The following is a 27,975-nucleotide window of genomic DNA, read 5'->3' on the forward strand; positions in this document are numbered from 1 at the left end:
CATTAACTGCATTACATTTACTCATTCAATAAATATTTACTAAGCTTCTTGCAGGAAACAGGCATCTGTATAGACATCGTGGTTTCTGCAGTCAAGAAAACAGATAAGGCCTTGCCCTCACAGAGCTTCCATTATGGTATGGCAAGAGATAAATAACAAACAGCAAATGCATTGGCAAAATTCTTCATGCCCTGACTACATCCCTTAACCTATGTATGTTGGTAAGTATTTTTTCCATATGAGGATATTTTAACATGCCTTTAGAAATAAACATAGTGTTTAAAAGGAATTAAACTTGGATACCTTGGATAGTGCTGATTTTGAGATGGTGGTGAGGGAAAGCCATGATGGCTGAAGAATGGGTGGAAAGGGCCAGAGCCAGGGCAGTACAGATCAGGGGCCTGTGTAGCCAAGGCCTCAGAAAAAAGGAACACAAAGAAACATTCAAGGAAGAGCAAAGAAAGAAAGAAAAAAAAAAGTGACAGGGATGTTGGAGTTGAGGAAACACGGGAAAAGGCTATCCAAACAGTAACCAGATCTTGGATGCATAAGTCATGGTAGAACATTTGGGTTTTACTCTAAATGTAGAAGAAGGGGTTGACGAGTTTTCAACAGGTCTCAAGCAGGAGAGAAACACGATCTAATTTAGATTCCCCAGACACTGGTTGTTGTACAAGGGATGGATTCTGGTGGACAAGAATTCACCAGAAGTCCCAGCTAGTATGCGCGATTGTCCAGGATGATGACTTGGAGATGGGTCATTACAGCAGAGATAAAGAGAGATGAAGAGATTTGGGATGTATTTGAAAGACAGGAAAGGAAAAGAAAAATAATTGATAACTCTTAGATCCAATGGCCAAAAGGAAAAAAAAGTTGACTTTAGTGGATAAAGCATTCCCCTTCATTAGCAAAGGAGGTCCAACAACTGTTATTCTACAGTATGAGTGTATCAGAATATCTTACACCCTCAATTTACAAATAAAGAACAAAGGTCCAGATAGGTGAAAAAGCTTTTTTAAGCCTCAAAAGAGCTAGCAATCACCTGCATTTCCTGTCTAGTATTTTCCAACCCAGGGACTTTTCCATTATCCAGTACCTCTCCTGATTCAGCTCAGTACCTTATTCAATATTTTGCATGAGTTTCCTTAGAAAGGAATTTCATTATGTAATTTCTGCTTTGCCTGAATCTTTTTTCTGAACCTAGTAAGTATGAGTGAAATAATGGAGATCGACAGAAGGGAAATATTTAATACTGGGATTAAAGGTTAAAAGCTGGGTTTTCATGGCCACACATGGCCCATTAATCTTAAATTTTTATTTTATTTAATTTTTTATTTAATTTTTTATTTTTTTAAAGATTTATTTATTTATTTATACAAGCACTGGGTATAGTCAGAAGCGCGGGAGGGTGAGAGAATTCACCAGAGCCAGAGCGGGGAGCAGAGCAGGCAGAAGGACTAAAGTACACTGCTGAGGGGAGCAGCGGGCGGCAGGAGAGGTCTGTGCGCCATGTGGAACCCTCCTCCAGTAGCTGGGGAGCAGCCGGGGATCGAACCGGCGCTGCAGAGGCTGTGGGCAGCTTCGCAACCCAGCACTCAACCGCTGTGCCACCAGGGAGGCCCTTAAATTTTTATTTTAAAAGAATAGAAAGCAAAAAAGACATTTGGAATTAATATTGCCTTCATCTGCTTTCACAGTTAATTCCGATTCATCCTGATTTACCCAAAGCATAGTTTCCTCTTCTCTTTTCTTGAATATGTTCACTTAGTTTTTATAAATGGGTACTTTAATGGAAATTAGTGAACTGACGACGTCACTGGGTAGCTATTAAATGTCATCCCACAATAGCACAGGATCGAGTAAGATATTGTCAAGACCAGCACTGAGGTAGCAGAGTACAAGTCCAAGTGCAAATTTCACCTTTGACACTTATTCTCATAGACCAAGTTTATTAATATCTCAAAGAATCAGTATCCTCGTCTGCAAAGGGCAGATGACACTACTGTGAAGATTACATAAGGCATAGAAATGTGTATAGTACAATGCTCAGATGTGAATGCTAGGGAGTCAGCAAGATCTGCATTTGGCTGCATTCCCTGTTCTAATCCCTGTTGTGATTATGTTAATCATGTTTTTTTAATTTCTGTATTTTATGATGATTTGACAACTTAGTTCCTCCAAGGCAAGACTATCCCTGTTAGAGATAGCAGAGGCCTTGTTCAAGGGCACATCTTTCATATTAAACCAAACAATTCTGACTCAATAGCCCCAAAACTTCCTTCCCTAACTCACATACCAAGCAAATGTTTCTTCTACCCTAAATCAAACCATGTCTGGGTACCAGGCAACCAGAGACCAATCCTTAGGGTAAGAGTAAGGCTTACTTAGGGTAAGGCTTACTGACATCATTCTGACTGGCCAATCCTACGCTGTTTATCCTGCCTGGTTTTGTTTGTCCTTTGCAAATTCCCAAGAAAAGACTAAGACTCAGACATTTTTGCCTTCTCATTCCCGTCTTCTGCATCCTGACCCAACCTGGAGCTTCCTCATGGAGTACTGGGTGCATGAAGCGTCCCTGTTTCTCAGGAAATGTAAATAATTCTTTCAATGGCATCCACAACACTGTGCCACCAAGCAGTCACTTTCGAAAATGAAAAATGTTTAGCTACAAATATTTGAACAGCTTTCCAGGTAGGGAGATGGAATAATAACAAAGGAAAATATTCAAAAGTTTTCTCCTCTTGAAGCTCTGCTGTTTTAGCTCAGAAAAGGACTTAAATCAGGCAGGGAAGTTCTCTGCAAGCCCTATCATCCAAAGCTCATTAGCTAGAACTTGGTAATGTGGCCACAGAAAAGGAGTATGGGAAGGCAAAGATTTTTAAACTAGGTACTTTGATGTCTTTAAAAAAAAATTTACTTTTGAAATAAAGAAATATATCAGATAGACTACTAACACTGCAAAATAGAGAAAAGTATTACTAATGATAACAGTTTAAAAGTATTGAAATTTTTCACAATGTTGCCTTTTCTTTATGGTAATAATCAGATTTTGTACAGTATCCTGAATAAGGCAGTATAAATAAGTGATAATATTTAAGCTCCTAGGAATTAGAGAAGTTATAAGGTTTATATAATATATACTAAAAATTCAAACATTTTACATTATTTCAAAAAACCCATATTGCTAGAATTAAGATACAAATGAACATTTGAAATAACTTACTACATATTTAAACATACATTATATTTCATTGTATTTCTGAATCTTATGAACAAATAAGAAAAGAAGAATATTAAGAGGCACGATATTGAGCACAAATATATTTACATTAAGATGAACACAGCAGCAACCACAAATAGTATTATAATTTTTATTATAATTATATTGTAAATTATACTATAATTATAATATAAATTAAAACTCAATATGTAAATAAAATTTAAATATACAAAATATATTATGATTATATAATTATAATTACACTTATGAATTGCACGATAATAAATCTTTAACTCAGCAAAAAAAATGTAATGGTTACCAGAAGGAACAAAGATGAGGGAGGCAGATGGGGTCTGGGTTTGGCTGGTTTGGTGGAGGCAAAAAAGAAAAAAAAGTGTTATGAAACCAACTTAGACCTTCCTAGTCTTCATTAATCTCACACAGCAAGCCATAAGCAAAAAACTCAACTCAAAAAATGCCTTACCTTGCAGTACCTCAGTGGAATTTTTCAGTGTCATATACTTGGCTTCTAATCAGAACACAGGTGCTAGAAGAGAATAGGACAATTGGATTAACTAAAGTCAGGACTTTGGAAAGGGGAAAGTCAGTAAGTTACACAAAATTATTTGAGAAAATGTTAGAAAACTACAAATTTTTCCACTAAAAGTGATCTCATGAATCACTAACCACCTCAACCACCTCAACCAACCTCAACCAACCAGGTGCTCACCACCTCAACCAACAAGAGGACGAAGGTCAGAGAGTTAAAGTACATTGACAAAAGAAGCACATCCATTTACTTCTCATGGAAGGTTCTTCCTATAGCTGCATCCTCACACCTGCTAAAGCGCTAATCACAATGAAGGAACAAAATTTGAGAAGTGAAAACCAAGAAGTTGCTCATCCCTTTACTTTACATGTCAGTGATGGTGCCTTCCTTTTATAGCAAAGGAGCTTAGTGCTACTTTGAAAGAAAAAGTGATGGGAAAAACCCCTTAGGTGTTCCAGTCTGCTACCTCTTCCTAGAAATGACTAGACATATGAATGAACACACACACACACAGAGTTATCTTATGATTAGTTCAATTCCCATGCAGAGATAGAATCACATCTTAAAGAAAACTTAATCCTTAACCCCATGCCAGACACTAATATTCGCATTTTTAAATGTACAGAGCCTAACCATTGGGAAGCAGTTTTTTTAAGAAGGCTGACCTGGAGAAAGGAAGAAAGACATCAAGTTCCACGCAAGGAGAACCAGGGAAGTGTATTCTTGTGAAGGATGTCTTTGAGGACAGAGGATCAGAAAGAAACAGAAAATGTTACAGGAGAACTTGAGGATGAGGCTGGATCTGCAATTAGATTTTTATCTGGAGGAACTTGCAGCAGTGAAGGTGAAGTTCAATGACAAGAGGGCATAAAGAAGCTGTGAGTAAGAAACAGCAATTCTGAGGACTCTAGGATGTGTGTGGAGGGATTTTCCTTAGTAAAGGCGAGCAGAACTAAGTGTAGCCTCTCAGAGTGCAGTCCGTGACAAGGTCAGTGCAGACATGGAGAGAAACTCTTGATTAACAATGAAAAGATTTGTATTTTGTAGATTTTTCCCCCAAAATATTGTTCTGCATAAGACTAAGAAAAAAGGAAAACAAAATAGTCATTGGTCCTTTGTCAGCTTAAGAACACTATCTTAGAAAACATCAACCGCTTTGTCATTTCCATATCCCTCCCTCTGTCCCTCCTTTCTCTAAAAGTCTCCCTTTGATGCTGGTTACAGCCCTGGGACTATCAATTGAGGACCCTCTCCTGCTTTCAGAAAAGGAGCCGACTGACCCAAGTTACTGGTTCCCCTTCTGGGAGCTCGAGTCTGAGAAGTATGTCCTCAAGAAGGTCATGGCTAGAGCTGATCATTTCATGAGATCTGTTACTTTTACACGAGGAAACAGTGGCTGAAGGTGTGAGAGAGCAAAGGTTATTTGAATCCAGTTTGTCTGACTCTTCAGTAACTGCCTTGCCTCTTTTAGATATGGACACCTCCTCGTGAAATAAGATCTGTACAACTAGAAGTTCAAGAAAACTCAACCATGTTAATACTCCCATTACTTCTAGAGGAAGTGATGGGGAAAGCACTAAACAATACCTTAGTGGGAGAACAGTCATTTTTTTTTTAAATAATAAATTTTATTTTTATATTCCCCCATACAATTGCAAAAGCCCCATTCTGACCCCAATCCTTCCCTTCCCGCCCCCCACCCCCCAAAAAGTGTCTCTGGTTCATAGTTTTTTGTTGATTTTGATTTTCACTTTCTTATATTCATTTTCCTGGTCCCTTATTTAAGTTTTCTAGATTCCTGCTATGAGTGAGACCATCCGGTATTTTTCTTTTTCTTTTTGGCTTATTTCACTGAGCATGATCCCTTCCAGCGCCATCCATGTTGCTGCAAATTGCATGTGTTTATCTTTTTTGAATGCTGAGTAATATTCCATGGTATATATGTACCACATCTTCTTGATCCAGTCATCTATTTTTGGGCATTTGGGTTGTTTCCAAAGCTTAGCTATTGTAAACAGTGCTGCTATAAACATAGGGGTGCAGGTGTTCTTTGGAATTGGAGAACAGTCATTTTTATCCTTCATTGCTATCTAACAAATAGATATTTTCTGCCACATGGGTTATGCCAGTGAAACTAGATTTTGACTTTCACTATAGATTCATTATAGAATCTGAGGACCCAAAGGAGTGCTGAATTCCACTGAGGCATGTGTCAGTCTTCTCACCATAACTTAGTGTCTTACACATAGGAGTTGCTCAGTGGGCACTTGTTACATGGATTTTACCATTCAAATTAATAAATATCCAGAACACATTTGCCTAATTTACAAAGAGGAGTCCCAACATACCTACGTATTGAGGTTCAGATCATTTAAAATAAGTAAGCACTTCTATCTCAATAATGCAAAATAAGGTTGCATCATTAATGGCAAAATAGAAATAAACACTATTCAAAGTGTCTGCAGTAAAAAAATATCTTGGGTAGTAAATAAACTGGAGAACAATAAATAGGAGTGAACAAATTTCTCCTGTTTTAGACCTTTTAAAACATTCATTTTGAAAACCAGCCAAAGAACTGTCTATCATCCTAGTTTAAAATGCATTCTGTTGTAAATTAATTGCATGTGTCATTCATTTAGGGGTGAGCTTCCAATCTCTGAGTATAGCTGACAGGCTCATCCAAATCCTGGTAAACATATTTAAAATATGATTGGTGATTGCAGCAATTGTTGTCATAATCAGGCAGTTAGTCAAATAAAGAGCAAACAAAACCAGACACAGAATGATAATTATGGAAGGCTGGATGAGAGGCCACTTTCAGTAGACCAACAAGATGCATACTTTGATTTAGGAGGTCTTGAGAGAGGAGAAATACAGAGGTACATGATTTGTTAACATCTATTAAAAAAAGCAGAAGTTTTCTGTCAGATGGTGGGGTATCTATAGAGAACTAACTCTGAGAAAGGCATTCAATGATGTTTTGGACTTTCAATGTGAAAACTGTCGTGTTTCCTTAAAACTTCTCAAAATATCCTAATTGCCTAGTATCTAATTATTTTGAATGTGCGTATTGCTGTTTCAGGAAGATAGAAAAAAACTGAGCAGATGTTTTACAATCTAAGTTGGTGATAAGTGATCCATAGCCATCCGATTTAGACAGCATTATACCTGTTTACCGTCTTGAAATAAATACGTTCAATTAACTAATTAACAAATTAACTTGTATTTAGCTAAAATTAAATCCTGAACTCTAAGGGAGGATCTAAAATATTTCCCTTTTAATTTCACAAGATAACATTAGCTTTATAACCTGCCTTATATGCAGACCAAAATAATAAGCATTTTTGGCAAAACTGAGCCTCAGTCCTTTTTAATGGGATAGAATGTAGTTTAAAAATGTACATGTTATGCTAAGTCTGATTTGCACTGTATTTTTATTCTTAAACAGAATTCACTCAATATCTGTGCCCATGCAGATGCACATCCTGCCCTGAGGCCATCTTCTCATTTTAACCATCCCATCTAGAGAGAGAGAGACAGAACTTCACTGTAGCACTCTTTACAATAGCTAAGTTATGGAGATACCTAAGTGACTGACAGGGGAGTGGATAAAGAGGCTGTTTCTTTTAAAAAAATATATCAATATACATATGGATATAGAGATATAGACACACTCCTTAGTTACAAAAAAGATAAAACCTTGCCATTTGCAACAACATGGATGGAATTGGAAGGGATTATATTAAGTGAAATAAACGAGAGGAAATACTTACTAAATGATTTCACACATATATGGAATACAGAGGTAAAAAACCAAAGGAACAGACAAAACTAAACCAAAACAAACCATAGAAATATGACTGCAGAATTAGGGCTACTGAAGAGAGAGTGTGGGGGTAAAGAGCGAAGTGGGGAAGGAGCCCCAAGGACTATGGTGAAGGATGATGGTGCTTTGGTAATGGGTGTGGTATGGAAAATCCCTCTGAAGAAGTGTGAACCTGTGTTTTTAAATCATATACAGTGGTATAAATCAACATTACCTTAATAAAATATTAAAAACAAACCCAAATGGTTGTTATGAATAAAATCTCTCATTCCTTCATAACTGAAGGAAAAGGAAAATAAATGCAGGTTAAAGAGGTCAACAGAGTAAGTTTTGTTTCCTGAGTGCTGCAATGGTTATTATTCTTTATTTTATTTTTAAATGAGGTAATATTAGGATTCCCCCCTCCCCCCACCCCGGGTCAGGTATCCCCATTATAGTGCATGCATCACCAAATCACCCATAGTCCACCAGAGTCCACTGTGCTTCCTTCCCTCTTTGTTCTTACCCCTTACTCCACCTCCCCACTCTGGATGCTGCAACTCTATAGTCAGCTTTCAGGGGTTAGTTTTTAAGGTTGTCTCTCTTATCTTTAATTCTACATATTAGTAGACTATCTGGTATTTAAATTTCTCCTGACTTATTTCACTTAGCATTGTCCCTTCCAGTTTTACCCATGGTGCTATAAATACCATGGGTTTATCTTGTTTGACTAAGTAATATTCCCTTGTGTGCGTCTATAGACCACATCTTCTTGATCAACTCATCTATTTGGGGGTATTTAGGCTATTTCCATAATAGTGGAGTTACGGGTTGTATGGCAAATACATTTTTAAGGTTTTGAGACACCATCATACTGCTTTTCATAGAGTTGACCAAGACTTGTCATTATTCTTAATTTTTAGATGAGCTTCAGTGATCAAAAAACTCAGTTTTCCAGTACGCAATTGGTAAAGTTGATGTACAAGCACAGATCCTTTTCATTTCAAATCCACATACTACTAGTACTAACAACAACAGCAGCAACAAATACTGCACGCTCCAGATGCTATTGTGAGCCCTTTTCATACACCCAATCATTTACTCACCACTTCCTTATCCATTGTTATCTGCATTTTATAGATAAAGATGATGTCAGTTTGCTCATGTAGAACTATTGCTCTACAGGAATTGCTGAGACAAAACTGGGTGCTGCTTCATCTTTTTCCATTTACTAATTTCCTTTGCTGTACATTCTTTCTTATTTATATTTTATAACTTTTATAAGTTATAAAATTAATGCAATTCCTGCTTTGAATGGATAGGGGTTGCATTGGTCCAGCTATCTCTACCACCTTTTGTGAGAAGTTGTTTTTGCTGTTATGATATTCAATGGGTTTTGATCAGAACAGCATAAGAGTTTTCAGTGGACACAAAATGCTCTAAGACGGGGGGAACACTAGATCATCCCCAAGAGCACAGCACTCTGGAAGGAGAGACAGTGAGTGGGAGTGACAGCCTAGAGCTGAAGAAAATCAGCTACTTGCAGGGTTTGCTGCCAAGGACCATGCCACCACCCCTGACAACAGTGTCTAAGGAGTATGATGCCCAGTGGGTCAGGCTGATTTATGGGGGCCACAGCTTCAGAAGACTTCCATGCAGGTTCTATCCTTGTTGTCAGGATGGTAGCAGACTCCATGGTTCAAAGAAGTTGACAAGTGGCTTAGGACATGGCAAGGTTTGTGGTTACTCCTGGGGTGAGTGTCTTGGCAATGTTCATGAAGCACATGATTAGCTCACTTGCCTTGTGCTAGAGTCGGGGTGGGGCATTAATTTTAAGCAAGAAGGAGAGCAAACCAGGATTTGAGAAAGATGAACTGCAAAACACTACCTGACCAAGGCCTACCTAGAACTCTGGAAGGCTGTATGATTCCCAGAAGCCACTAAGGAGAGAGGATTCTTATTTATTGCATAGAGACAGGGTAGGACTACATTTTGCAGGTTTATACTTTTTTTTTTTTTTGTGGGACACTCGCCGGTGGCCTGGGAATAAATCGGCGCTGCAGAGATTGTGGGCAGCCTTGCAGCCCAGTGCTCAACCGCTGCGCCACCAGGGGAGGCCCAGGTTGATACTTTTTTAATTCTGAAAGCATCCTGAGCCTGAGGCGTGAAGGAGTGGATACTGAGAGTCTTATAAAATCCCATTACATCAACAGTCCTAGAAATTTGAGGCAGTATCAACAATTAAGTGAGGAAAAAAGTATTGGTTTACATTTCAATTTTGACAGAGAGCCAAAGAGAGGGAATAAAACTGTACTCCTGTGTAAAAAAAGACTTTATCAATCCAATTTCAGCAGACCTAATATCATACTGTTGAGATAAAAGTTGGAGGCTAAACTCAACTAGATATACTAAACAATATGATGAGTATTGTTGAACTTCGGAATTTCACATTTTGCTCTATGTATACAGCAAAGTGACGGAGGGGAAAGTCATCAATGATATTAATGATCATTGATTGCCTCTTTCTTTAATTGTGATTGTTGTTCTATATTTTATTTATCTTATTTTTTAAAGAGCTATTTATTTATGATACAAGAACTGGGGTACAGGCCAGAGGTGCAAGGTGCGGGGGGTGAGAGGATTCGCCAGAGACAGACTGGGGAACAGAACAGGCAGACTGACTGAAATATACTGCTGAGGGGAGCAGCGGGCGAGACAGGAGAGGTCTGCTGCGCCATGTGGGTAACTCCCTGGCCAGCCAGGGGTCGAACTCGTGCCGCAGAGGCTTTGGATAGCTTCATAGTGCTATGCTTAACCCCTTGTAACCCCTTGTGCCACAAGGGAGGTCCTCTTCTATATCTTAATTTCTTAATCAGAAAAACAAGTGTTTAGCAACAGCTAATTAGTATCTTCATGGTTCCAGTTAAATAATAGAAACTGATGGCTTCTAGCATTGATAGGTTTAGCTACCTCTTTCATCATTAAGCTTTTTTAAAAGCAAAAGAAAAACATTTAAAAAGTCAGATTTAGGGGCCTCCCTGGTGGCGCAGTGGTTGAGCGCTGGGTTGCGAAGCTGCCTGCAGCCTCTGCAGCGCCAGCTCGATCCCCGGCTGCTCCCTGGCCACCGGAGGAGGGTCCCACATGGCGTGCAGACCTCTCCTGCCACCCGCTGCTCCCCTCAGCAGTGTACTTCGGTCCTTCTGCCTGTTCTGCTCCCCACTCTGGCTCTGGTGAATTCTCTCACCCGCCCGCGCTTCTGACTGTACCCAGTGCTTGTATAAACAAAAAACAAAACAAAACAAAATAAATAAATAATAATAAAAAAAAATAAAAAGTCAGATTTAAAAATCATTTTTAAAGATATATGTACATATTTCACATACTATGTTAGATATAAAGATATTTTAATAATTTAATGAAATAGTGCATGACCTTATAAAATCAGGCTCTGTAGATTATGCCTGCTAGATGGAGTAGGCAGTTAAATGTCACTTCAATTTATTGCTTTTCTTAAAAGATTCAATGAAAACTTAGAAAGAAGAAACAGCATAAAATAAAATATACACAACTTTAGTATCCTATGTTTACATTTCTCCTCACTATCAATATAATTGTGTCCCCCTCAAAGCCAAATGTTGATGTCCTTGCCTTGAAAGTGATGGGGTTTGCACATGGGATTTTTAAAGAGGCAATAGAGTTTCAATTAAGATCATAAAGGTGCAGCCCTCCTCCATAGGACTAGGGTACTTATCGGAAGAGTCGCTCAGCTCTCTGGCTCTCTATTATATGCTCCTTTAGATCTCTTATATTCTTAGTCTCCGTCTGTGTCTCGTTCCCTAGTAAGGCAGAGAGAAACCACCAGGCAGAGAGAAACACAATGAGAAAGCACTCTCTGCCAGCTCAGGAGAGAGAGCTCTCAGAAAACAGACAGCAACTCTGCTTGTACCTTGATCTTGGACCAGTAGCCAGCAGAACAACAAGAATAGAGATTTCTGTTGTTTAAGCCTCCTAGTTTGGTATTTTGCTACAGAGGTTCAAGCAGACTAATGCACTTCAATTTGATATTCACTTCTACATGAATAAAAACCTACTAGCAGCTTCTCTTTAGCATTATCTGTAATTCTGGCTTTTATTTTTCTCTAAAATCACAGTCATAAAATGTCGATACTTGAAAAGATTAAGGAACACTCAGCCCAAGGACTACCATTTCTGAAATGTTGTCCTTTGGTTACATGGTAAATTTTAAATGAAATTTGAACTTGAAGTAGAATATGAATAATGAAATACCCCATATTTCAGTATTGCTAACATATTTCAGCATTAAATTGAAAAAATAGACAAATCTCAAAACTTTAGCTTTTTTTATAGCACAGTACCTTTGAAGGCAATTCAGAACAATGGGTATTATGTGGGACCTATATCTGATTTCAAGCATCAAAGAAATATTTACTGCAGATGCTTCATCATGATATTTCTTTTTTTAAAAAGATTTATTTTATTTATTTATACAAGCACTGGGTACAGTCAGAAGCGTGGGAAGGTGAGAAAATTCACCAGAGCCAGAGCGGGGAACAGAGCAAGCAGACTGATGAAGTACACTGCTGAGGGGAGCAGCGGGCGAGACAGGAGAAGTCTGTCGCGCCATGTGGGACCCTCGCCGGCAGCCTGGGATTGGAGGCTGGGGATCAAACTGGTGCTGCAGAGGTTGCGGGCAGCTTCGCAGCCCAGTGCTCAACAGCTGCGCCACCAGGGGAGACCCCATCATGATATTTCTAAAACTGGTCGAGTTGGGTGGCCAAAAAGTCTGTAGTCTGTATTAGTGGTTAGAAAGGAGGTGGGAAGGAAGAGGGGCCATGGGTTGATACAGTTTCACTTTTCCTTTTGTACAGAAGAAAACTTATTTTCTACCTTTGTATCCCCAGTGAAGCTAGATATACATTTATGGATAAGTCTAGGAAAATAACTTACTTAAAATTCTGAGAAGTCTATGGAAAGAGAACGGTAAAAGAACGCCAAGGTGGGGTAGGAGACTGTTCTGTTCACCCTACCTCTGACATTATCCGATGTTTGGGGATCTTAATATCTGCCCGCTTGAATTCCAGGCAACCTATCCATTAAAATACAGAATTCAATGACCATTCATGTATAATAATACATAGTATAATACATTTTTTAGTATAAAGAAATAAAGCTCATTTAATTACATAAAAAGGTGGAAGTAATGTTTTTTCTCTCCCCATTTGCCCTCAAATTCAATGACCTTGAATGTTAACCATTTGATGTTTACCATTCCTCATTTTTTCTCTTTTCATTCAAACATACCTACTTCTGTTACTGTTTTCCTATCATTCAAATGATTGTTCTTATGCTCTTCTGCCTATACAACATAGCACACATTTCTCATCAATCCATCTGGATCTAACTTGTGCTGAGGTAAATTCACCTCAATATGGATCCATATTTTATTCAATCCTTTCACTACTTATAAGATTATGTTTTTCTCCTGTACAAATAATTTAGCAATAATCATCTGAGTATTTGTAGATACATTCATTTTTATATAGTCCTGAAATATTCTGATCATAGGGTCTTCAATTTTATATTTCAGCAGATACCACCAGTTACTTTTCAAAAAGACAGCATTTTTCTTTCCCATAATTGAATATTATCTCTATCAATCTCTTGATTGACTGATAAAGCAATTTCTGGATAAACTGATAAGTCAATCTCATCTTTGAAAGAAAAAACATTCTTGCAGTATCACTTGGTACGTGTTGGGCCTCAGAGAAAATCTCATACCAAGGACAGACTGGGAATAACCTTTGACCAGTGCTCTGATGTTGCAGCATACAAGAGAGGCAATCCTTGCAAAAATGTATTTGAGTATAAACAACAACTTCCATTCAGAGAAAGGATTTGTAAAGGGTTATGATGTATTGAGTGAAAACTCCATTAAATAAGATGCCCTATGTGGAAAACCACTTTCTGATGTAAAAGTCACTGCTATTATTTTCCCCATAAAACTGATTTTTAAAATATTTGATCCACCAAATGGTTTTCTGAAACCTTTAAAAGTTAAAAAAAGAAGTATTATCTATAACAAAGTTACTACATTTTATAAATGTTATCTTCAAATACTACTCTTTAGGCAAAGATTTCTCAGTTCAAATGATTGGAAATGTTAAAGATCCCCCCTTTTAGGTAACTTGTCAGCTTTCTCAACTCAGGTAGCTTAGTCCTTAAATCTCAGTCTGAATGTCTTCATCTCTCTCCACCTCCATTCTCTTTCTCTTATGTTAAGTGATAATATGTAAAAGAAAGTTAAATGTCTGCTCATTATGAGAGTCTGAGAAAAGGTAAGAAAATAAATAAAAAACAATATTTACAGGGGTTCAAGGACCCAATTAAAAGGAATAAAATGTACATGGGTTTACATACTTTTTTTAAAAAAGATTTATTTATTTATGCATATAAGAACTGGGGTAGAGGCCAGAGGTGCAGGAAGGTGAGAGGATTCACCAGAGACAGAGTGGGGAACAGAACAGGAAGACTGACTGAAACATACTGCTGAGGGGAGCAGTAGGCGAGAGAGGAGAGGTCTGATGCACCATGTGGGTAGCTCCCTGGCTGCCCAGGTACCGAAACTCATGATGCAGAGGCTGTGGGTAACTTCAGAGTGCTGTGCTTAACCCCTTGTGACACCAGGGAGGCCCCGGTTTACATTCTTATAAAGGCCATTTTGGGTGCTTCCATCAGGTGCTGAAGAAACATCTTAAAGCACCACTAGTGAATTTGCAGTCCAACACCTGCCAAAATCATCGACTATATTTTGGAATTCATTGAAGACTGAGTAATAATGATATTGGCTCAGATTAAAACACCTTAGATCATCAACTATATTTTGGAATTGATTGAAGACTGAGTAATAATGATATTGGCTCAGATTAAAACACCTTAGACATACACATTTTTAGAAATATAACTATAATAATAATAATAATAATAATAATAATAATGAATGCAGTAGATTTTGTTTTGTGCCTAGGATTTGCTTGTTTGGAGAATTTGCTTGTTTCTTTTTTTACAAGATACTGTTGTGTTGGAGCTTCAGCAATAGCTGAATTTGGGCTGTCACTTGATTCAGTGGTTTCGTTTTTTCATCTATAGCCCTCAAGTTAATGTTCACTTACTTCACAGGAACAGTAAAACAACTACACCTTGTGAAAAGAAAAGGAAAATATTACACCCCAGACTGACTTCTGAATGATGGAACTATATGTGAGTGTTATCCTACCTAACATTCTTGTTTTCCAAGTTGTATATTTATAATCGGCATAGGTTATATTCAAATGAGTAACTTGAAAACAACTCCCTTGTGCTATGAAGCCTGACTCTCTCCAGGCCTGACACCCTAGGGCCTCTCTAAACTTCTTTTCTCCCGACACTCCTCCTGGGAGCTACTAGGTTCTCACGTGGCTTCCATGCGCCCTCTAATGAACATACATGCCTACTTATCTACTATGCATGAGTCTGTCACGGGATTGTACGTAAGAAAGGACCATGTGCCCCAAATGTGTCCTTACATCTACCCATGTTGCTGCCCAGGTAGACATACAGCAAAGACCAGAGCAAATACTGAAGCTATACCTAGTCCATGCCTGACCGTGATGCAGCTAAGCCAGACTCTTTAGGAATAGCACTGATTAGAAGGAAAAAAAAAATCCAAAACATAATAACTGCAGGCAGAAACAGAGAATACTTATAAATGATTCTGTAAGATACAAGATAAATAAGACACTTAGGGTGACTGCTATGAAGCAATGGCAGTGCTGGAGCATAGAAAGCTCTGTCACAAACTGTTCAATCCATACACTGGAATCTCCAGGGCACCACTACAGCGGTCATCCTAGCTATGGATTGTCATCCATTGTGTGTGTGTGTGTGTGTGTGTGTGTGCGCGCGCGCGCGTGTGCGCGCACGCGCATGCGTGCATGCGTAAAGCAATGGGAATTAATATTAGGATTCTACATCATTGAAAGTATGCTGTATTATGTTTAAAAACACACACATATATATAATGTCACATTTTAGATTAAAAAATTGGACATAATACTTCGACATTTTTATAAAAAATTAACTATTGCTGGCATTAGCTTTTGTTGTGGAGAGTCACCTGAACTGTCTGCATTCTGATAAGTGACCAAAATGACAGTGTGTAGAGTAGGCGAAGTCCAGCAATCAGCAGACTCCTCCTAGGTGCTTACAGCACGTTCTAGACTACTCTGATGTCCCAAGACTGTATCAATAGTCACATAAGAGATGGGGTCCTTAAATAAATTTGGGAAGTACTGGGTTAAGAACTGTTATCATTATCTTTACAACAGGATTATTAAGGAACATTAAAACTGAGAGATGCATTATGAATTTCCTCTTGCTTTACCCAGTCTTGTTTGGCCAGGTGAGGTTTCCTTAAGGGAACCAGGGTAAATGCTGTGTTGCACAAACAACACAGGATTCTTTTCTACTTCTCTACAGACAAAAAGATCTATTCTTCAGAGTCTAGCTTAGCTTGAAAATGAATTTTCTCTTAAGTATTTCCCCCAAATTCACAGACTCCGTAAGATCATGAAAAATAAGTTTATCTTTCTGAAAAGAGAATAGTGTGTGCTGTGTTGCACAACAAAAACTAATCAGTTTGTGATAGGAAAAAAAATTCAATAATAATATTTAGAAATACATATTTTCAAATGCCACCTTTTGAAATGCAACCATGACATTCTAAGACACACTCCTGAAAATCTAATGAGCTCCTGAAACTGTATTTAGCTAAAGTTCCAACATCTTAAATATTTGGAAAGGTCAATTTTGATGTGATGAATTATAATTTTGGCAATTCCTATTGTACAGCTGTTCTTGGGAAATATAATACTGTTGGTGGTGTAAATAACATACTTAATCGGCTTCCCAGGAGTTTTTCCTGTTAAATATCTTCAGAAAATGCTCAAATATCCTGAGCTAATAGAGCTTTTTCCTGCTGGCTTAGGCAATACCTTGATTGGTAAATGGTTACATACTGCTGACTAACAGCCTGCCTGGAGCCTGGGACCCTAATTGTGGAGCATATACACAGAGAAAGGAGCACCTTAAAAGAAACTCTAAATTAAAAATAAGGTTTTTTTCTTAATAAAGTCTTACTGGAACACAGTCATGCTCATTTATTCATGTATTATCTATTTTGCACTATAAGGGCAGAGATACAGAGTTGTAATAGAGACTATATAGCTTGTAAAATTTAAAATATCTATTAACTTGTCCTTTACATAAAATGTTTCCTGACCCCTATTCTAGTATACCATAGAATTCAAATGAAATTGAACTCAAAGATTCAAATAACATTAACATTGATTTTCAATATACAATTGAGAATGATCTGAGCCTATTCTTACTTTCTTATCCCCACATTGGAAAATGTGTTATAGTAAAAATCAAAATCAACAGACAGCTATAAACCAGAGACACACTATGGGGAACAGGATCAAAACAGGGGGGTGGGGGGAATTTTACAGGAATGATAACCAAGACGAAAATGCATACATTGTTACAAAAATGAAAAATGATGCAAAAATATATAAAGTAAAAATTTAAAAAATTAGGTTTTTAAAGAATAATTACATGAAAAACTGTCCTTCATGTTACTTATATCAACTGTAACTTTTAAATTACAAACTTATAAACTTTTTAAAATAAATGCACAGATGCAAAGATAAGTAAAAGAGATTAGGTTGTCTATTGTGTATGTATGTGAAGAAGTGGGGGGTGGGATAAACAACCAAAAGGAAGAGTCTGAGCTGTGGTTTAGGAATCAATTTCTAAAGTTGTGTATGGAGCTCAACATCTTGTTCTAAACTTCCCTCAATATGTCCTCAAGTCATGGAACAAAATGATGCCATCAGTATATCAGGGGCTAAGCATTATGACAATGAAGTGTCATTCATAGACTATCTTTTTTTTTTCCCACTTAAGATATTTGACTCTACTTCATTTGATCAAAATTCTGAAAATATCTACTGAAGTGATATATTGTTCTGGACTGTATTTATGGTTGAATAACCAATGCCTTCTAACACCTTGGCGATACACTGGTCTTTCTAAAGCAGAAACATTATGAACATTACCCACTGGAAGGGAATGTAGCTTCTCCCATCTGGAGGGGATCCCAGTGTTGGACCAGAGGAGGAACTTTTTCCTTACTGATGGTTGCTAGCTTGAGAGAGTCCCTCGTTTACTCTAGAGAGATCCATCTGCATTTCACAGAAATGGCTTCAATCCAGTAACACTGGCTTTTTTCCTGAGACCACCTGCCAAAATCATGGGCAAGGAAGGGGAGAAAGAAAGCCACTGGAGTCTAGTAAAAGTCTACTTGTTACTACAAAGAAAACAACTGGAATTATTCATTAAGAACTAGTCAACCAAGTAATTAAGAACTCTTGAAAAATACATTAACTTTTTTCCCATCTTACAGAAACAAGAAGTGAATACTTTTCAGACTAATAGGATATTTTTATCTGAATATATACTTTCGTATTCCATTTTGCTTTTAAAATTTTCATTAATCCAACAGTGTCTGAAATATTCATCACTTCGAAAGAGATTAGCTAAATTTTTGGCAATCAGACATTCATCTGGGGATTCAAAATAGTCTAATGGTAAATATTCCCGTAATCCATAACATCATCTGTACTTTTATATTAACTAAAGCACTCTGTTTTCCTTTAATCAGATAAGATAGAAGCTTTACTATGATGTGTTTCGCTGGATGAGGTAACAGCTGAGCATTCTGACTACCTGGAAGTCAGCACAGGTCACCCACTGGGAATCTGAGGAAAAGAAAGAACAGATGTAGGAACTTAAGTGCAGATTTTTCCCAGGCCAGTCTAAACCTATTTTGTGAATAAGCAGTTGAATTATAACAATACTCACAAGCATGGTGGAACATTTAGCCTTTGCTTGGGCACCATAAGTGTCTTTTGAACTTGGCTTAGCAAAAACTTGGGCTTCATAAACTATCACATCACCTCTTCCCTCCCTGCTTAGTTCCTTGTAGGAGTGTGGGGTATACCACATGGAAGGTGATGAGAGGGTAACCCAAATCACAGCTGCCTATTTTTTTTAAGATTTATTTATTTTTATGCATACAAGAACTGGGGTGTAAGCCAGAGGTGTGGGGGGTGGGGTGAGAGGATTCACCAGAGAGAGTGGGGAGCAGACCAGGCAAATCTACTGAAATACACTGCTGAGGGGAGCAGTGGGCGAGACAGGAGAGGTCTGCTGTGCCATATGGGTCAGCTCCCTGGCCGGCGAGGGGATCGAACTCATGCTACAGTGGCTGACAGTAGCTTTAATAGTGCTGTCTTTAACCCTTATGCCATCAGGGAGGCCCCTCTGCACCATCAAGAAGGCCCCTCTGCCATTTTCAGGAAGCATTCTCCTTACCTTAACACTACATCCAAAAAAGGATAAAATTAGCACATATATATATGTATATACACACATATGTATGTATGTGTGTATACATGTGTGTACATGTATATATATACATGCATACATATATGTGAATGTATTCCAGATAGTTTTCATGAATTAACTAATATAATAATGATAACTCTGTTAAGGATACTACTTTATCGCCATTCCTGCAATTAAGAAAGGAAAACAGTTCTACAGGGCTGAGCTTTAAGATGACAAAGCTCTGCAGAGAGTAGCAGAGTATGAACCCGGGACATGGGCTCTGTCACTGGGCCTCTTCACCCCTCTGCTATTCTAAGAGTTGTGGTGAGTTTCCCATCTCACTTCACAAGGAAAAGAGAGAGTGGGGAGTATATTCCATGCTGGGTCAGGAGGCCTAAGTGTGAGATGATGCTCAGTCTCCTGCTTGGTGCATCTTGTAGCAAATGGGAAAAGAAATGCTGGAGAAGGAAAAAAAAAAACAAAACAGAAGTAGAAGGAAACTGCTTCTGGAAGCATTGAACAATACTCTGACCATGCCAACATTTCTTGGTGTGTAATGAAGTGTAAGGTTGGCAGGCAGTGAGAAAAAGGCTTGTTTCTGTTTATCTGAGAGTTTCATTGCTTTTTTTCTTATCTATCTGAAGTAGAGGGTATGCAATTTACAGAATGGAGAAAAGACATTTTCTGAGTTAAGGAGAAGTTTCAAAAGATAAAGAGAACTTAGCAAAACCCAGGAAGTGTCTGTAGTCTTGATTTACAGATGTGGTGATTCAATAGAAACATACGGTACAATTATATGTATCTTTTTTTTTTTTTAAGATTTATTTATTTTTACAAGCACTGGGTACAGTCAGAGGCGCGGGAGGGTGAGAGAATTCACCAGAGCCAAAGTGGGGAGCAGAACAGACAGACTGACAAAATACACTGCTGAGGGGAGCAGCGGGCACGGCAGGAGAGGGCTGCACGCCATGTGGGACCCTCGCTGGCTGGCTAGGGATTGAACCAGCGCTGCAGAGGCTGCAGGCAGCTCCGCAGCCCAGCGCTCAACCGCTGTGCCACCGGGGAGGCCCCAATTATATATATCTTGACAAAATCACCTAATAAAAATTAAGTGGAAGTTCTAAATGATATGTGGCACTATGCCTTGTGACATAAAAATGAAAATAGAAACTAAAATATGATACATGTCTTCTAAAATTCTTCCTTTGAAGAATGTTAAAGCAAGAGAAATTTTTTCTTTGATAGAATACTGAAATTTATGATAGGTATCTCCATTTTCTTTTTATTTAATATTTTTATTATGGTAACTGGTTTACAATGCTGTACATGACTCAAATATAGAATCCATCTCTTCAGATGTATGTTACTAAACTACACCCACCATCAAAGCACCCGTAGTCCTCTACCATAAAGGCTTGGACTCTTACCCCTCCTTTCCTTAAACTGAGTGGGAACTTTATTGCCAGGTTTGGGAGAATGTAATAAAAAGCCAAAGATACAAACTAGAAGAGCAATCCTAGTTCTGTGACTACTGGTCAAGATTTTGTGAGCGAATCTATGTGTGTAAATTCATTTCATAATATTAGAATTTTATAAATTGTAACTTGGGATTATTAAAATTAATGAAATTTTTTTCTTAATTTTTCATCAACATCAATATCATAGATTTCTTAACTATAACCCATTGACAATGAGTTTTAGGTAGATTTGTCTGAACTTGCTGCACTGTAGAATTTTGTCTAGGGAGAGATATGACCCACCTTAAATTTTTTCTTTGATGCAAAAAATGTCACTTAAAAATTTTGGATTGAGCCAGTGCTTAAAGGATTGTCTGTTCCCATATCACTGTACTCTTGAAAGTCTTGTAAATTTGTATATGATTATATCATATTCAATACGTATAATAGATAATAATTTAGTTTAAATTTATAGATTTTCCCAGTAAACTTAACATTCTATTCCCCATCACTTAAGTATATTTTGGCAATTTTATTGCTTAGAAAGGGAAATAAAATTAGAACTTTATTTCATTGATATAAGGGCTAACTGGAGAGAGAAAATAAATTAAGACATGATTTACAGTTCACTGATAAAAAAATTATTATTGGCTCGGGCAATTTATTAAAGAAAAAATTCCAACCTTTAGCAAAGGCAAGAGTGCATACAGGGGCCAGACATCTTGGTGTGAATTCTTATTCTGTCACTTACTCACTGGCACCTTGAGCCAGTATCTTTCCTTTTTTGACTCAGTTTCCTCATTTCTAAATGGGTTCACAACAGCACCCTCAGGCATTGCTTAATGTATATTAAGAGCTAAGTGCTGCTTTGAATAGTACCTGAAAAGTAAAGGTACTATCCTCTCTTAGTTATTATTTTATCTATATAAAGCTATATATACTATATATTATATAACTAAATATATAATATATATAAATATATTATAGATCAGGAATAGCATCAGAGAGAAGAGAGAACTTGGAATATAATATTCCATTTAAGAAAAAATTATAATCTAACACATACAAAACATACACAATTATAAAATAATAGGCATAAATAATGATGTAATTTTTGAACATGAACAGTTAATACTAGAAGTGATTCACATTTTTGGAACATTCTTTTAAGATTAATTTTAAAGTATTTAGCAATCTAGCTTGATGAATTTATGGATAAAGGATGATTTAAAATAGCATCAAATCAGCTTCAAGTTTTAATTTATAGAACTATATATGAAACACACGAAAAACTGAATATTCAGTATTAAACTGTCCAAAGAAAATATGAACAAAAATTTCAATTAATGCTTAAAAAAGGAAGATATACAGATGATAAATAAGCAACATGAAAAGATATTCAAGTTCATACACCATTATGGAAATGCAAATAAGTACAACAGTCGCCACTGCACATCCAATAAAATGACTAAAATTAAAAATGCTGGCCCCAGCAAGGGGCCTCCCTGGTGGCCTGGGGTTTAAGTCTCAGCTATACCACCCTAGTAGCCCACTGCAAGTGCCTGAGTTCGGTTACTGCCCAGGGAGCTAAACCACATGGAGACATGGCACAGCAGGCCTCTCCCGTCTCACCTGCTACTCCCCTTAGCAGTGTATTTCAGTAGATCTGCCTGTTTTGTTCCCCACTCTGTCTGGTGAATCCTCTTACCCCCGCCCATCTGACCTACATTCCAGTTCTTTTTTTTTTTTTAAAGATTTATTTATTTATTTATACAAGCACTGGGTACAGTCAGAAGCATAGGAGGGTGAGAGAATTCACCAGAGCAGGGAACAGAACAGTGTAACAAAATACACTGCTGAGGGAAGAAGTGAGCACGGCAGGAGAGGTCTGCGCACCATGTGGAACCCTCGCTGGCGGCCGGGGATCAAACCAGTGCTGCAGAGGCTGCAGGCAGCTTCGCAGCCTAGAGCTCAACTGCTGAGCCACCGGGGAGGCCCTACACTCCAGTTCCTATACGTAAAAATAAATAAAATAAAATATTTAAAAAACCACAGCAAGTGTTAGCAGGGATATAGAGCCAAAGGAACTTTCAACTGCCACTGGGAATTCAATATCTATAACCACTTGGAAAGTAGTTTGGCAGTTTCCTGCAAAGTTAAACATACATCTATTAGAATGTGTCAGCCATTTTACTCTTGGGTGTTTACCTAAGAAAAGAAAAAGCATTTTCCATGCAAAGATATACATATATATATATACACACACACACACACACACACACACACACGCACACACAAATGTTCACATCAAGCTTATTCAAATAGTTCTGTGCTGGAAATAAGCCAAATGTCTAACAAGAAGTGAATAAACAAACAGTAGTGCATCAGCATAATGAAACTCCAATAAGCACAAAAAGGAATAAGCAATTGACACACACAAAACAGTATGAATAAATCTCAAAATAATTATGCTGAGTGCAAGAAGCTAGATCTAAAAGGAGTACATGTTCTATGATTCCATTTCTAGGGAATTTTATAGAAAATTCAAAGTAGTCTGCACTGACAAAGCACATCAGTGGTGACCTGGTGATGGGGAATTAGGGGTAAAACGTGGAAGGAAGGGATTACAAAAAGTCATGAGACATGTATACCTGTGTCAAAAAGTCAAACTTTGCTTTAAATATGTGCCATTTATAAATATCAATTGTGTCTCTATAAAGCTAAAAAAAAACAAATCAACTGTATATGTTAATTTATAGTATTTTTTAGAGTCCTGCAATGTATGCAAACAGAAAATAAGGGGGAAAACTGTTATAGAAGAAAAATCATTCTGGATTGCACTGCTATAGATAGCAAGTCAAATCTATTTGTGAAGTTAAAAATCATCTTTGAGCTAACATGATATGAGATGGTTTTATTTTTAAAACTTGTCTTGCTGGAAATCACAGTGAATAGTGGGACTCACGATTGTTGAATTTCACGAGCTCCCTACACCTATGCTGCCAACTCAGTGCAAGACCGCCACCCAGCATTTCTGGTGGTGCATGTGCCGTGTTCTAAACCACACGCCGCCAGGGCTTATTGTTTTATGATTTGACATGAGAATTACCACCCTTACGTGTTGCTTATTTTAGGGCATACTAAACAATTAAAACAGATGGAAATAGGTAGGGTGAATAATGCTTGCCAATAAGAATTTTGTCAGAGTGCCCACTTTCAGAAAGTCTAATTTATTAAAAGTCACAAAATTCACTTAAAACAATAAGTATGTGGATCACATTTTCAGAAGCAACCTTTGAACAAGGGCCCATAAAGGCTAAGCACATAAGGATTCAGGTGACAGTTAATGAGAAATGACTGATTCATTTATAACTAAACAATTTCAAAATATAACCATACACAAACTTTAAATTTTACTGAAACAAAATTTTTCTTTAAATTTTATGTGAGTACAATTCTGTATATTTATTATGATACAAAGTGAGGTCTAAAAAAAATAAAGCTAGCTGTTTAGAACTTCATTCAGGATGAAAATGGCTTCGCTTATTAAATACTTGGGCATTTCTTCCAATGAAAAGATATTTTCCTTTTAAAACAGAAAAATTCCTAGAAGGCAATGGGACATTTTTAGTAGGTGATCTTATAATTTAATTCTATATCTTCTCGGAATTGAGATTCTTGCTTTCTAGGGAAGAACATTCTCTTCTCACCTTAAATGGGATTCCTTTTGACCTGCTCCATTGGCCAGAAATTTCATAGGTTTTTAGTAGGTGATCTTATGAGTGACCCTAAAGTCTACATGGTCATTCTATCAACAGCTTCAGACCATCAGGAGGCGAGACCGATGACTTGATTGGATTTTGAATATATCTGGATTTTTAAGATATGTAAATGTCTTCTTGCCTAAAGACTTTTAAACTTGATAATCATTCATTCATAAGATCTGAACCATAAAATCCTAAAGATTTTTAAATACTTAAATGTTAACTAATTAAAGTTTGGATAGCTGAGGTGGCTCTTCCTGGTATAAAAGCCAGTATCACAACCTGTCTCATAAATGAGACAGATGGTTTATTCTAACTTTATAAAAATATTATTCAATCCAATTTTTCTATGAAAAATCTTAGTCATTAAATAGGGCATTTTCATTGAAAATAAGGAGAACCCTAGTGAAATGAACCCTTGTCATCACAAATTAAGAAAGCAAAATGGAAGAAGCTTACTCTGCATTACATATCCAAGAAATAGTGTAACAATCTTTAGATGTCCAACAGGCATATTAAAAGATACAGAAATTCAAGAATATCAGTTGGTATTCTAATTTTGTCCAACTGCACCACTTCAAAAAGAAAACATCTGCAAATCCCTAGATTAAGGGACCAGTGAAAGTATCTAAGAATTCTCAGGCTGGATTGTTTTAGATGACATCGATGTTGGGACCTATTTCTCTTGGATTATGAATAAGCCACAGAAAATGATCCCAGTGGCTGGGGATCCATAGTCTGTCTCTTCATTACAGAGCAGCTGCCACCTGGCATGCTGAGTGTAAAGGGCAAAGAGAGTCAGCCAATATCCACTTGGCTCAGGACGTAAATCTCAGAGAAATAAGCATATTGCTAGACATACTGTCAGAGGCCGTGGAGAATCTTTCCATTTCTTAATAATTTCAGTACTATCCTAAGTCAAGTGAAAAGATGTTCATGAATTCACATAGCCCAGGAAATGCAGGAGCAAAGTAGAGTAAATGAATGGAATGAAGTAAATCCCGGCAATATTCCAAAGTTGTTTTTAGAAACTTAATTTTTTTCAGATTGCTTTTGTTAATTAAAAAAAAAATCATTGCAGTTTTCCCAGCTGGGCTAAGAGTTTTCTTATCCATTTAAAGTTTTTAAAGAGTTTCTAACTTAATAAATGCAACCTCTGAGAACACACTAATAAAGCACAGACATAAAGTGTTTAATTCATCATTGAATTCTCAATCTCAACAACAAAGATAATTATTTTTAAATCATCATTTAAATGGTTTAAATGTGGTGGGGGCATACACCTAAGAGGTGTGAACCTATATTCCCATATATGGTATGGTAAACCAATGTTACCTCAATAAAAATGAATTTTAAAAAGAAATTTAATTTTTAATTGATTTTAAGTTTTATTTTTATTTTTTTTTTATAAATTTTATTGTTATATTCCCCATACAATTGCAGCCCCCCCATTCTGACCCCAATCCCTCCCCTCCCGCCCCCGCCCCCTAAAAGTGTCTCTGGTTCATAGTTTTTTGTTGATTTTGATTTTCACTTTCTTATAGTTATTCATTTTCCTGGTCCCTTATTTAAGTTTTCTAGATTCCTGCTATGAGTGAGACCATCCGGTATTTTTCTTTTTCTTTTTGGCTTATTTCGCTGAGCATGATCCCTTCCAGCGCCATCCATGTTGCTGCAAATTGCATGTGTTTATCTTTTTTGAATGCTGAGTAATATTCCATGGTATATATGTACCACATCTTCTTGATCCAGTCATCTATTTTTGGGCATTTGGGTTGTTTCCAAAGCTTAGCTATTGTAAACAGTGCTGCTATAAACATAGGGGTGCAGGTGTTCTTTGGAATTGATGTTTCTGTGTCCTTTGGGTAAATACCTAGGAGTGGAATTGCTGGATCGTATGGAAGCTCTATGTTTAGTAGGTCCAGAAATCTCCACACAGCTCTCCACAGTGGTTGGACCAGTTTGCACTCCCACCAACAGTGCAGAAGAGTTCCTTTTTCTCCACACCCTCGCCAACATTTGTTGTTGCTAGTTTTTTTAATATGTGCCATTCTCACTGGTGTAAGATGGTATCTCATGGTAGTTTTGATTTGCATTTCCCTGATGGCAAGTGATGTTGAACATTTTTTCATATGCCTGTTGGCCATTTGCATTTCCTCTTCAGAGAAGTTTCTTTTTAGCTCTTCTGCCCATTTTTTGACTGGATTATTTTCTTTGTTGTTGCTGAGTCTCATCAGCTCTTTGCAGATTTTTGTGATCAGTCCTTTATCATTAGTGTTGGGTGCAAAAATGTTCTCCCAGTTGGTGGGGTTTCTCTTTGTTTTTGTTATTGTCTCTTTTGCTGTGCAGAAGCTCTTTAATTTGATGTAGTCCCAGCTGTTTATCTTTGCCTTCACTCTCACTGCTTTGGGTGATGTGTCTGTAAAGATGTCTTTGATGTGCATATCACGTAGTGTTTTGCCTATATTTCCTTCTATATATTTTATGGTTTCAGGTCTTATGTCTAGTTCTTTAATCCATTTTGAGTTGATTTTTGTGTATGGTGTGAGGTAGTGGTCAAGCTTCATTCTTTTGCATGTAGCGACCCAGTTTTCCCAGCACCATTTATTGAACAAACTTTCTTTGCTCCAATGCATAGTCTTTGCTCCTTTGTCAAAGATTAGTTGACCATAAATCTGTGGATTTATTTCTGGATTTTCTATTCGATTCCATTGGTCTGTATGTCTGTTCTTGTTCCAATACCATGCAGTTTTGATGATTATGGCTTTGTAGTATAGTTTGAAGTCTGGGAGTGTAATGCCTCCATTCCCTTCTTTTTTTTTCAGGAGAGCTTTGGCTATTCGGGGTTTTTTGTGATTCCATATGAATTTCATCAATAATTGTTCTATTTCTTTGAAGAATGACATTGAAATTTTGATTGGAATAGCATTGAATCTGTATATTGCTTTTGGAAGGATGGCCATTTTAATAATGTTTATTCTTCCAATCCACGAGCAGGGGATGTCTCTCCATTTCTTTGTGTCTTCTTCTATTTCTTTTAACAGTGTTTTATAGTTTTCTTTGTATAGGTCCTTTACCTCTTTTGTTAGATTTATTCCCAAATATTTGATTTTTTTTGTTTCAATAACAAAAGGGATGGTTTTTTTGATTTCTTCTTCTTCAGATTTATTGTTTGTGTATAGGAAGGCTACTGACTTTTGCATGTTGATTTTGTATCCTGCCACTTTACTGAACTGATTGATGAGTTGAATTAGTTTTTCTGTGGAGTTTTTGGGGTTCTCTATGTATAATATCATATCGTCTGCAAATAGTGATAGTTTGACTTCTTCTTTTCCTATTTGGATTCCTTGGATGTCTTTCTCTTGTCTTATTGCCCTGGCTAGGACTTCCAGTATTATATTGAAAAGCAGTGGTGAGAGTGGACATCCTTGTCTTGTTCCAGATCTTAATGGAATTGCTTTCAGCTTTTCACCATTGAGAATGATGCTGGCTGTTGGCTTGTCATAGATGGCCTTTATGATGTTGAGGTATGTTCCTTGTATCCCAAGAATTTCAAGGGCTTTTATCATGAATGGGTGTTGCACTTTGTCGAAAGCTTTCTCAGCATCTATTGATATTATCATATGGTTTTTATATTTCTTTTTGTTGATGTGTTGGATAACGTTGATTGA

The 27,975-nt window shown here is 37.2% G+C and overlaps 1 protein-coding gene across 6 annotated transcripts in view; it reads right to left on the reverse strand.

The window, feature by feature from the left end:
- Positions 1 to 27,975, reverse strand: part of CHRM3 (cholinergic receptor muscarinic 3) — a 520,419-nt gene that overhangs the window by 281,271 nt on the left and 211,173 nt on the right. For all 6 annotated transcript variants that reach the window (XM_054694894.1, XM_054694892.1, XM_054694890.1 and 3 more), the window contains exon 3: positions 3,705 to 3,767. The gene's annotated coding sequence lies outside the window, so the exon portion shown is untranslated. The remainder of the gene's footprint in view (positions 1 to 3,704; positions 3,768 to 27,975) is intronic.

Source organism: Talpa occidentalis, unplaced genomic scaffold, assembly GCF_014898055.3.
Source record: "Talpa occidentalis isolate TD23 unplaced genomic scaffold, MPIMG_talOcc4v2.1 talOcc4.14, whole genome shotgun sequence".
Lineage (NCBI taxonomy): Eukaryota > Metazoa > Chordata > Mammalia > Eulipotyphla > Talpidae > Talpa > Talpa occidentalis.